This window comes from Pristiophorus japonicus, chromosome 23 (genome assembly GCF_044704955.1).
Source record: "Pristiophorus japonicus isolate sPriJap1 chromosome 23, sPriJap1.hap1, whole genome shotgun sequence".
NCBI classification, from domain to species: Eukaryota; Metazoa; Chordata; class Chondrichthyes; family Pristiophoridae; genus Pristiophorus; species Pristiophorus japonicus.
In genome coordinates, this window is record NC_091999.1 from 66200966 (window position 1) to 66213385 (window position 12420).

Here is a 12420-nt window from a genome sequence, read left to right on the forward strand (position 1 = left end):
TATCAGTTACTGCGATATGTTGGTATCTTAACAACTGCATCCCTTTTCTTGATGACTGATTCTATTTTCACGTTCCCATGGCGATGAAAATCTTCGTGTAACACCATCCTCTTTGTTAAATGCCCGAATGTAGGCGAGACGGGATATATTACCGTGAGCTAACAACTACAACACCCTTACATTGTTAGTTTGTTCTGTGTTATTGTGAATCCACCAAATGAAACCTTTAACTATAACAGTGATTTAATTTATGTATCAATATAGTAACAGACTTCAAGCGGAAATAGATAGACAGTTGAAATGCTCTTATAACGGCAGGATATTTAAACAAGGTAACTAAAAAGGAAAACACGTCTCTTCGCTTTATCAATTAGCGGCATTGGGTACCAAAGCGACGAAGTTACGCTAGTCCTTCAAAATAAATACTGGATTTAGGCCGGGCTGTAGTATTGTCGCCAATTCTGGGCACCGCACTTTTCGAAGGATGTCAAGTCCTTAGAGAAAGTGCAGAAAAGATTTACAGAAATTGCAACAGGGATGGAAGACATACGTGACATGAAGAGACTAAGTATCTGAGATTGCTTTCCTTAGTGTAGAGAAGTGTAAGGGAGATTTGTTACAAGTGCACAAAATCATTAACGATTTTGTTAGAGTGAACAAGAAGCAACTGTATCCAGTGGCAGAAGTGTCGGTAACCAGAGGACACAAATTAAATATAATTGTCATTCGAACCAGAGGCGGCATGTGGCGCCATACTTTGTGCAGCAAGTTAGTATGATCTGGAATTCACTGCCTGAAAGGGCGGTGGAAGTATATTCAATAGTAATTTTCAGAATGAAATTATATAAATGCTTGAAGGGAGAACATTTGCTGGACTACAAGGAATGAGCAGGCGAACGGGGCTTATTGGATAGATCGTTCATAGGCACGATGGACGGAATGGCCATCTTCTGTGCTGTGTCACTGGATTAGTCAATGATTCGCATGAAATAAAAATGATGAATGCCCAGAAGTTTCCTTTGCAGAAGTAACCTTTCCCCCAAACCGTGATCAAATTGTGTTTAGCTGGGCGAGTATGGGAGGCACAGTGTAAGAACGTGGCCTTTTGACGGTATTTTCAGGGTTTAAGCGTTGCAGGAGCTAAATGACCTTCAGATTTTCTCTGAAACGATTCTTTAAAGAGAAAACACACATGCTTGCGGTTCTGCTGACTGAAGTTTCTGGGAGCGTCACAAGGGGCCTTCTTCATTGAAGAACGACAGTTGCTATTGCAAGAAAGGCAAAGGAAAAGGACAAGGGAGGCTCAGATCTCTAACAACTGTATCTCTTTTCAGTTTCATGTCTGTGGGAATGTGAAAGTTATATGAGCCATGGCATCATAACCAACTCCGAATCCCTTTTATTCATTTTCCGTAGTAAGCTTTGCTGGACTGAGGCTTGATATTGAGGATGCTAATTTTACTTTTTATTAAGGTAGTATAGTTTTATCAACGGAGGATTATTTCACCTCTGTTAGAATTAGCGGGAAGCATGTTGAAAAAATGGGGTTTTGGTTGGACGCCATCTTAATTAAGATTGCGTCATCACAATTGAAACAGAAAGGAGGAACAGAAAACGCGTATGCTGAGGCTGAAAAGCAGATTACGGAGGCCCAAGGGCTTTGCCTGGAGAGTGAACTTGCCGTGCCCAGGATTGTGTAGAATGCGGGAAAAGGAAGATACACGATCGGACGGGATTTTCTGTAGTTCTGTTTCTGGGGGTATATCCAACCTGGTTTGGGTCATTCTCAGTGCAGACCGGCCAGGAAGGCAACTGATCCGGGCAGGTCATTCCCAGTGTAGATGGGACAGGAAGGCCAATGATCCGGGCGGTGCAAACGAGCCTGTGAGCAGGAGGAATAAGTAATGGGCCACCCTTACTACCCAATGGACAATCACGAGTCATATAATTGTGAATAGCAATTTTCAAACAGCTGCTCTGATACTGAGTGTATTAAGTCTTCTTTAACCTGAAATAAAATCATACCTGCTCGCAATATTGAGTCAAATTCGAACCACTGAATCGAAATTATTAAGGGACTTCCATTTTTCTTTCAACAGTTTCTACATGCGGATACGAAGTATGTTAAATATTATTGCTGAAGAAATGTAAAGAAAAACACTAAAACGTTGCAATATTATTCCCGTGTTCGGATTGCATTGTAGCTTTTTTGGGTTTCGCTTCAGAACTTTGCGGCATCAAGTTTTGTCCATTCTACTGAATCAAAATGAGAATTAATTCGACAGGATTAATCTGTTTGTTCTACGGTTTGAACTGATATAAATGGTGATGTCACCGACCATGTTTGTTCAATGACTGTAATTGATATTAATGTGGATTATGTCTAAATTTGTCTCTGGAGGTTTAACAATAGGTAAAATAAGGGATCCCTTGAATGTCGATCAGAGCACATGCGGTATCCCGAACAGACCTCACTGCTTTTCACAGAAAATGCACGCTGCGCCCAGAGATCTAGTCTACGCTATTTACTACACTGCCCTTGCAGCTATTGCTGTCCCAGGTAACGTATTGCAGTAAGCTACCAATCGTAAAAAGCGTTATTTATCTGGATGTTCTCAATAACTTGATATTGACCACAATTTGTGCAATGTGTTCCCCTCAGGTCATATGGGTAGAAGATGAGGTTAGTGAATGTAGCCTTCTGAGCATCTCAGAATTGAACGCACGGAGACCTTCATACAGAAAGACACGGACGATTTGGGGACAGTCAGCATAGATTTGTTAATGGACAGTCATGTCTGACTAACATTATTGAATTTTTTTGAGGAGGTAACTAGGATCATTGATGAGGCTAGTGCGTTTGATGTAGTGTGTGTGGATTTCAGCAAGGCTTTTGATAAATTCCCACATGGCAAACTGGTCACGAAAGGGAAAACCCATGTGATTCAAGGCCAAGGGGAAAGTTGGATAAAAAATTGCCCAGAGGCAGGAAGCAAAGGGTAATGCTTGATGGGTGTTTTGAGTCTGGAAGGCTATTTCCAGTGGGCTTCCGCATTGCTCAGTACTGGGACCCTTCCTTTTGTGGTCTATATCAATGATTGAGACATGAATGTAAGTAGCATGATTAAGCTGTTTGCAGATGACAAAAACATTGGGTGCATGCTTGATAACGAAAAACAAAGCTATAGACTGCAGGAAGATATTAAGGAACTGGTCTTGTGGGCAGGGAAGTGGCAAATGTAATTCATTCCGAAATAGTGCGAGGTACTGCATTTGGGGAGGGATATCAAGGCAGCGGAATACTCAGTAAATGATAGGACACTATGAAGTATAGGGGAACAAAGAGACTTTGGAGTGCATGTGCAAGGATACCTGAAGGTAGCAGAGCAGGTCGATAACATTGTCAAAAAGGCAAAAGGTATTCTTGCTCTTATTCGCGGAAGCATAGAATACAGCAGCAATGTGGTTAAGCTTGAAATGTACAACGCACTAGTTAGGCCACAGGTGGACTACTGCGTGCAGTTCTGGTCACCGCTTTGTAGTAAAGGTGTGATTGCTCTACAGGGAATGCAGAGGAGATTCATGAGGATGTTGCCTGGACTAGATAATTTTGCCTATGAGGAAAGATTGGACAGACTGTGGTTGTTTTCATTGGAAAAGAGGAGGCTGAGGGAATAACATATTGAGATGTATCAATTATGATGGGCCTAGATAGAGATGATATGAAGGACCTATTTTCCTCAATAGATGGGTCAACAATTAGAGGCCACAGATTTAAATTAATTGGCATGTGGCGTAAAGGGGATTTCAGGGGATTTTTATCACTAAGATTGGGGTCGGGAATGGAACTCGGTGCCTGAAAGAGCGGTAGATGCAGAAGTCCACACCACTTTACAAATAATTGGTTATAAGAACATAACAACATAAGAAAACGACCAGGAGTAGGCCATACGGAACCTCGAGCCGGCCCCACCAATTACTACGATCATGTCTGATCCGATTATGGACTCAGGTCCACTTACCTTCCCGCTCCCCATACCCCTTTATTCGCTTATCAGTTAAGAAACTGTCTATCTCTGTCTTAAAATTATTCAATGACCCAGTTTCCACAGCTATGTGAGACAGTGATTTCCACAGATTTACAACTTTCCGAGAGAAGAAAATCCTCCGCATCTCAGTTTTAAATGGGCGGCCCATTATTCTAAATTTATGCTCCCGAGTTCTAGTCTCCCCTATCAGTGGAACCATCCTCTCTGCATCCACCTTGTCAAGCCCTCTCATAACCTTATACCTTTCGATAAGATCACTTCTCATTCTTATGAATTCCAATGAGTAGAGGCCCAACATACTTAACATTTCCTCATAAGTCAACCCCTTCGTATCCTGATGGAACCTCGTGAAATTTCTCTGAAATGCCTGCAAAGCAAGTGTATCCTTACTTAAATATGGAAACCAAAACTGTACGCAGTATTCCAGTTGTTGCCTCATCAATGCCCTGCATAACTGTCGCAAGAATTCCCTCATTTAATACTCCATCCCATTAGGAATAAAGGTCAATATTGGATTGGCATTACTGATCACTTGCTGTACCAGCAGATGAAACGTTTGTGTTTGATGCACTAGGACCCGCAGGTCCCGCTGTACTCCAGCATTTTGCCATTTTCCTCCATTTAAATAATAACTTGCTGATCGAGTAATTTCCACCAAAGTGTATTACCCCACACTTTCCAAAATTATACTCCATCTGCCAGCTTTTCCCCAACTCGCTTAGCCCGTCAATGTCATTTTGCAAGTGTTTTGTGTCCTCCTGAAACATTGCTTTTCCTCCCATCTTTGTATCGTCAGGAAAAATGGCGCAGTTACACTCGGATCCTTTATCCTTGTCGTTAATATAGATTGTAAATAGTTGTGGTCCCATCACTGATTCCTGCAGCACCCGACTAGTTACTGATTGCCAACCAGAGAATGCACCATTTATTCCGACTCGCTGTTTTCTGTTAGTTAGCAAATAGAAACATAGAAACATAGAAAATAAGTGCAGGAGTAGGCCGTTCGGCCCTTCTAGCCTGCACCACCATTCAATGAGTTCATGGCTGAACATGCAACTTCAGTACCCCATTCCTACTTACTCGCCATACCCCTTGATTCCGCTAGTAGTAAGGACTTCATCGAACTACTTTTTGAATATATTTAGTGAATTGGTCTCAACAACTTTCTGTGGTAGAGAATTCCACAGGTTCACCACTCTCTGGGTGAAAAGGTTCCTCCTCATCTCGGTCCTAAATGGCTTACCCCTTATTCATAGACTGTGTCCCCTGGTTCTGGACTTCCCCAACATTGGGAACATTCTTCCTGCATCTAACCTGTCTAAACCCGTCAGAATGTTAAACCTTTCTATGAGGTCCCCTCTCATTCTTCTGAACTCCAGTGAATACAATCCCAGTTGATCCAGTCTTTCTTGATAGGTCAGTCCCGCCATCCCGGGAATCAGTCTTGTGAACCTTCGCTGCACTCCTTCAATAGCAAGAATGTCCTTCCTCAGGGTAGCAGACTAAAACTGTACACAATACTCCAGGTGTGGCCTCACCAAGGCCCTGTACAACTGTAGCAACACCTCCCTGCACCTGCACTCAAATCCCCTCGCTATGAAGGCCAACATGCCATTTGCTATCTTAAACGCCTGCTGTACCTGCATGCCAACCTTCAATGACTGATGTACCATGACACCCAGGTCTCTTTGCACCTCCCCTTTTCCTAATCTGTCACCATTCAGGTAATAGTCTGTCTCTCTGCTTTTACCACCAAAGTGGATAACCTCACATTTATCCACATTATACTTCATCTGCCATGCATTTGCCCACTCACCTAACCGATCCAAGTCGCTCTGCAGTCTCATAGCATCCTCCGCGCAGCTCACACCGCCACCCAACTTAGTGTCATCCGCAAATTTGGAGATACTACATTTAATCCCCTCGTGTAAACAGCTGTGGCCCCAGCACAGAACGTTGCGGTACCCATGTAGTCACTGCCTGCCATTCTGAAAAGTCACCATTCACTCCTACTCTTTGATTCCTGTCTGACAACCAGTTCTCAATCCATATGAGCGCACGACCCCCAATCCCTTGTTCTTTAATTTTGCACATTAATCTCTTGTGTGGGACCTTGTCGAAAGCCTTCTGAAACTCCAAATATACCACATAAACTGGTACTCCCACATCCACTCTTCTTGAAACATCCTCAACAATTCCAGAAGATTTTTCAAGCATGATTTCCCTTTCACAAATCCATGCTGACTTGGACCTACCATTTCACCTCTTTCCAAATGCACTGCTATGACATCCTTAATAATTGATTCCATCATTTTACCCACTACCGATGTCAGGCTGACTGGTCTATAATTCCCTGTTATCTCTCTCCCTCCTTTTTTAAAAAGTGGGGTTACATTGGCTACACTCCACTCCATATGAACTGATCCAGAGTAAATGGAATGTTGGAAAATGACTGTCAATGCATCCACTATTTCCAAGGCCACCTCCTTAAGTACTCTGGGATGCAGTCCATCAGGCCCAATGTATTTATCGGCCTTCAATCCTATCAATTTCCCCAACACAATTTTCCGATTAATAAGGATTTCCCTCAGTTCCTCCTCCTTACTAGACCGTCCGACCCCTTTTATATCCGGAAGGTTGTTTGTGTCCTCCTAAGTGAATACCGAACCAAAGTTCTTGTTCAATTGGTCCGCCATTTCTTTGTTCCCCGTTATGACTTCCCCTGATTCTGACTGCAGGGGACCTACGTTTGTCTTTACTAACCTTTTTCTCTTCACATATCTATAGAAACGTTTGCAATCCGTCTTAATGTTCCCTGCAAGTTTCTTCTCGTACTCCATTTTCCATGCCCTAATCAAACCCTTTGACCTCCTCTGCTGAGTTCTAAATTTATCCCAGTCCCCGGGTTCGCTGCTATTTCTGGCCAATTTGTATGCCACTTCCTTGGCTTTAATACTATCCCTTATTTCCCTTGATCGCCACGGTTGAGCCACCTTCCATTTTTTATTTTTATGCCAGACAGGAATGTACAATTGATGTAGTTCATTCATGTGGTCTCTAAATGTCTGCCATTGCCCATCCACAGTCAACCCCTTAAGTATCATTCGCCAATCTATCCTAGCCAATTCACGCCTCATACCTTCAAAGTTAGCCTTCTTTAATTTCTGGACCATGGTCTCTGAATTAACTGTTTCATTCTCCATCCTAATGCAGAATTCCACAATATTATGGTCACTCTTCCCCAAGGGGCCTCGCACAGCGAGATTGCTAATTAATCCTCTCTCATTACACAACACCCAGTCTAAGATGGCCTCCCCCCGAGTTGGTTCCTCGACATATTGGTCTAAAATACCATCCCTTATGCACTCCAGGAAATCCTCCTCCACCGCATTGCATCCAGTTTGGTTAACCCAATCTTTGTGCATATTAAAGTCACCCATTATAACTGCTGCACCTTCATTGCATGCAACCCTAATTTCCTGTTTGATGCCCTCCCCAACATCACTATTACTGTTTGGAGGTCTGCACACAACTCCCACTCACGTTTTTTGCCCTTTGGTGTTCTGCAGCTCTACCCATAAAGAGTCCACATCATCCAAGCTAATGTCCTTCCGAACTACTGCCTTAATCTCCTCCTTAACCAGCAATTCTACCCCACCTCTTTTTCCTTTTATTCTATCTTTCCTGAATGTTGAATACCCCTGGATGTTGAGTTCCCAGCCCTAATCATCCTGGAGCCACGTCTCCGTAATCCCAATGACATCATATTTGTTAACATCTATTTGCAGAATTACTTCATCCACCTTATTGCGGATACTCCTTGCATTAAGACACAAAGCCTTCTGGCTTGTTTTATTTAACACCCTTTATCCTTTTAGAATTTTGCTGTACAATGGCTTTTTATTTCTTTGCCTTGGGTTTCTCTGCCCTCCACTTTTCCTCATCTCCTTTCTGTCTTTTGCTTTTGCCTCCTTTTTGTTTCCCTCTGTCTTCCTGCATTGGTTCCCATCCCCCTGCCATATCCTCGATCCATGCAAATATGTTATCCCCAACGCCGTAAACTTTTACTTTGTGCAGTACCATTTTTTGTGGCACCTTGTCAAATGCCTTCTGGAAGTCCAAATACACCACATCCACCCGTTCCCCTTCAACCACCCTGTTCATAACATTCTCAAAGAATTTCAGAAAATTTGGCAAACATGAGTTTCCCATCATAAATCCATGCTGACTCTGCCTGCCTGAATTGTGCTTTTCCAAATGACTTGCTACTGCTTCTTTAATAATGGACTCAGACATTTTCCCAACCACAGATGTTACACTATAGTTTCCTGCTTTTTGTCTGCCTCCTTTTGTAAATAGGGGCGATACATTTGCACATTTCAAATCTGCTGGGACCTCTCCAGAATCCAGGGAATTTTGGTAAATGACAACCAATTCAACCACGATCCCTGCCGCTAGTTCTCTTAAGACCCTAGGATCCGGGCCATTATGTTTAGGGGATTTATCGGATTTTAGTCCCATTATCTTACTGAGTACCACCTTCTTTATGATGTGATTGTTTTAAGTTCCTCCACGCCACACCCCTCTCCCCATACCCCCATGACTTTCCACTGTTGGGATATTTTTAATGTTCTCTACCATAAAGAATAAAACAAAATATTTTTTCAAATTTTCTGTCATCTCCATGTTCCTTATCACTTATTACCCTTGCAGTACCCTAAACTACAAAGCTACGGATGAAGAGCTGAAACCTGGGATTAGCCTGGACTCTTCTATGTCGGCCAGCGCGGATACAAATTCCCGAAATAACCTCCTTCCATTCTGTAAACCTATATGGTTCTATGAGCTATGTGAAAACAAAAGGGCTGCAATTGATAGGCATGGCTGTAAAAAATAATTTAATTGAATTAAAACTCGCGTTAATTTTCTGCAATTCAAATTAGACCATATAGCAATGCAAAAAATCAAAAGCTGCTTTCATGAATTCTCAAACAGTTGGACAAATCAGAAAAACAAAACGACTTGCATTGATGAATCGCCTTTCACAAACTCAGGACTTCACAAAGCGATTTACAGCCAATTAATTAATTTTGAAGTTCATTCACTGTTGCAATTCAGGAAATTCTGCAGCACATTTGCACACGGCAAGATTCCACAATTAATGTATTTATAACCAGACAATCTGTTTCTTGTGATGTTGATTGAGGGATAAATATTTGCCAGGACACTGGGGTAACTCCCCTGCTCATTTTCGAAAAAGTACCATGGGATCCGTTAGTATGTGAATCACTGACTGTGTTCATATGTTAAACATTTGTTGAAAAATGCAGCATTGTTCAATCCAACATCTCAATCAATTGATTTTCTGAATTATTATACACTTATTAAATTCAACAAATCGACTAGTTGAAAGTAAGCTACTAGGTGAACATTTCGAAATGAGTGCCTAGTTTATTAATAAACCTTATTCCGGAAACACGTTGATCCCGCGCTTCTGTCCGTTTTATAACCTCGACAAAGGCTCGATCCTTTGCTGCACTTCCACATTCGCTGCGCCTGACCTATTTCCTATAAACGCTGCTCTTTCCCTCCTCAGGCAGGATCTGGTTATTTTATTTATCATTGCACAGTCGACTCTTTTAATCCATTTGAAATGGAAACAATTGCTTGAATGGATTCTGTTTTCTTGTCGATTCCCATTATAAATGCAAGTTATTATCTTTCATACACCCGAGTTCTCTGGTCTGTTCCACTTTAGATGATTACACGGTTTTCATCGCTTCAAGTACCAAAGCTGCAATCTTTCCATAATTCTGGACAACGTGTCAATTTTTAGAAGTTTACCTTAATTTTTCATCTCTCTCTCACTCTCACCTTCTTGCAGTTAATATCGTGGCGATTGTGATCCTGTCCCGAGGAAGGTGCCGTCTCTCCAGTTGCATCACTCGGTCCCTGGTGTCCATGGCGGCGACGGATCTCCTGGTCATTATCACCGTTGTAATATGAACCGGATTCTTGCTATTTATTTTCCAGGTAGCTTCCTGTCCATCACTCCCGTGTGCAGTCTCAGTATTGCTTTAATTTTGCAGCCAGAGACAGTTCCGTCTGGTTAACGGCCGCTTTCATCTTTGATCGATTTGTGGCCATTTGTTGCCAGAAGCTGAAAACAAAATTCTGCACTGATAAATTGGCGGCTGTGGTTATTGGAATGGTGTGTGCACTGTGCTGTGTGAAAAGCGTTCCCTGGTATTTTATACACTAGCCCATGTACAGGATTGACAATGCCCCGTGGTATCGTAAATTGAAGAAAATCCGTTATACTTCATCTGTATGAAGAACGTTTGACTGGTTCGACCGTATTCTAACACCATGTCTCCCGTTCCTTCTGATTATTTTGCTCAATGTTGTGAGCGTAAGACACATTCTCGCGGCCAGCAGAGCCCGCTGGAGACTCCGGAACCAGAGCACTGGGGAGAATCAGAGTGCCCCAGAGTTGGAGAGCCGGAGAAAGTCCATCGTTTTACTCATCGCCATCTCGGGAAGTTTCATCCTGTTGTGGATGACTTATCTTGTATAGTTCTTGTTTGAGCGATTTACAAATGATTACAAAATCAAAGGTTTCAGTGATCCCAAATTTATCCTGCAAGAAAGCGGAAACATGCTTCCACTGTTGAGTTGCTGCACCAACACTTTTATTTATGCAGGATCTCAGAGTAAATTCAGAGAGAAGTTAAGAACGCTCTCAAATATAGCTGAATATTCGAGATAAATGAATAAAATAATGAAAGTACAAACCCCAGGTTTCATTGTGCATTATGAGAATTGCCCATGGACCGGTTCAGTGTTTGTGAAAAAATGCTATTGATATGAAGTGAAAACATTAGGGCTATAAATTCAATATAGTCCGGAATTGGGCGGTATCTTTAGAAGTATTGGAGAATTAGTGTCTGGCGCTAATGTAGTGCGTTGCTAATTTCGGCTCACCCTGGCGCGACAGCATCTGCTCCCCATTTGCACCACCTGCAACCGCGAATGACAGCCACTAACCAACTGAATAATTATGCCAATGGATCTGTTCATTTTTGCGCTGGCACAAGAAACAATTGAACCTGAAATCTGCTAGTATGCTGTAAATTGTGATAGACAAGGGAACTTCTGACCCCTACCCGATCTGGCCTACATGCCCGCCAGTCTTGCACTAAACAGATCAGTTTAGTGCCTGCATAGGGATAAGTAGTAATTGCTGTATTGTCATTGTCACTCAAATCCCAACAACAAATATCTAAAAAATTATACATATCAAATAATCACCATCCATAATTTAGTGTGAAGACCAGACTGTCAAGCTGGCATTGAAGCATAAAAGGAGCGGCGGAACTGATGGTCCGAATTTTAGAGACAATGAGTTCCTCATATTATTGTCGGAGGTGGGGGTGGAGACTGGGGAGTTTTTAAGTGGGGATGTGATTGTTTATGATACAGCAGGGACACCTGACAGTAAATTGGGATGTTTGTCTCTCTCGGACATGAAATCAGTTGTCACTAAATTGGGATGTTTATGTCACTGGTTCAGTGGGGGAACATACCCACTGTTGAATGGGGCTGATTATCTGATTTTAGCAGAGAAGAAGCGGTCACAATTTATTGATTGTGTATCTCCAGAACCAGTGACAAAAACTTCCCAATGTAATGACAAGTGATTTCCTGTCCGAGAGAGACAAACATCCCAATTCACTGAAAGGTGACCCTCCTGTACCAGAAACACAAACTTCCCCAGTATCAAATTCCCCAGTCTCCACCACCACCTCCGACAATGAATGTGAGGAACTCTATGTCTCTATGATTGAGCCCATCCTTTCGTCCGCCCCTACCTCTTCCCTTTTTTCCTCAAGCCCACTGGGCCAAACATCCTCTAAGGAAGACCGTATCCTTTCCCTTACCTCACATTTTTCCCAGTTTCCCACCGATCTCTCCCCATGACCTTTCCTTGCTCATGCTGTCCATCAGACACACTTCCTGCTTCCTTGTTCAGTTTCACACTAAATTGTTGACCATCCGAATTCCTTTTCTGGCCCCCATGTTAGCTGACATTGTTAACGGTTCGTTCTCCTCAACTATTGTTTAACTTGCCCCCAAATCTGACGTCAAAACCCCGCGCCTCAAGAAAAACAACCCTGGACCATCCGTCCTTGCAATCTACCATACCAACTCTAACTTCCCTTTCCTCTCCAAAGTCCTTGAGAGTGTTGTAGACTCCCAAGTCCCTGCCCAAGTTCCTACAATTTCTTGTTTGAACCCCTCCAATCCAGTTGCCGTGCATGCCACAGTATCAAATAAGCTCTCATAAAAGTCATCAATTATATCATATGTG

General features: G+C 42.5%; 1 pseudogene; it reads left to right on the plus strand.

Annotated features, from left to right (window-relative positions):
- The first annotated feature begins 2490 nt into the window (after positions 1-2490).
- On the plus strand, positions 2491-10818 carry LOC139235588 (probable G-protein coupled receptor 139; annotated as a pseudogene).
- Positions 10819-12420: the final 1602 nt, after the last annotated feature.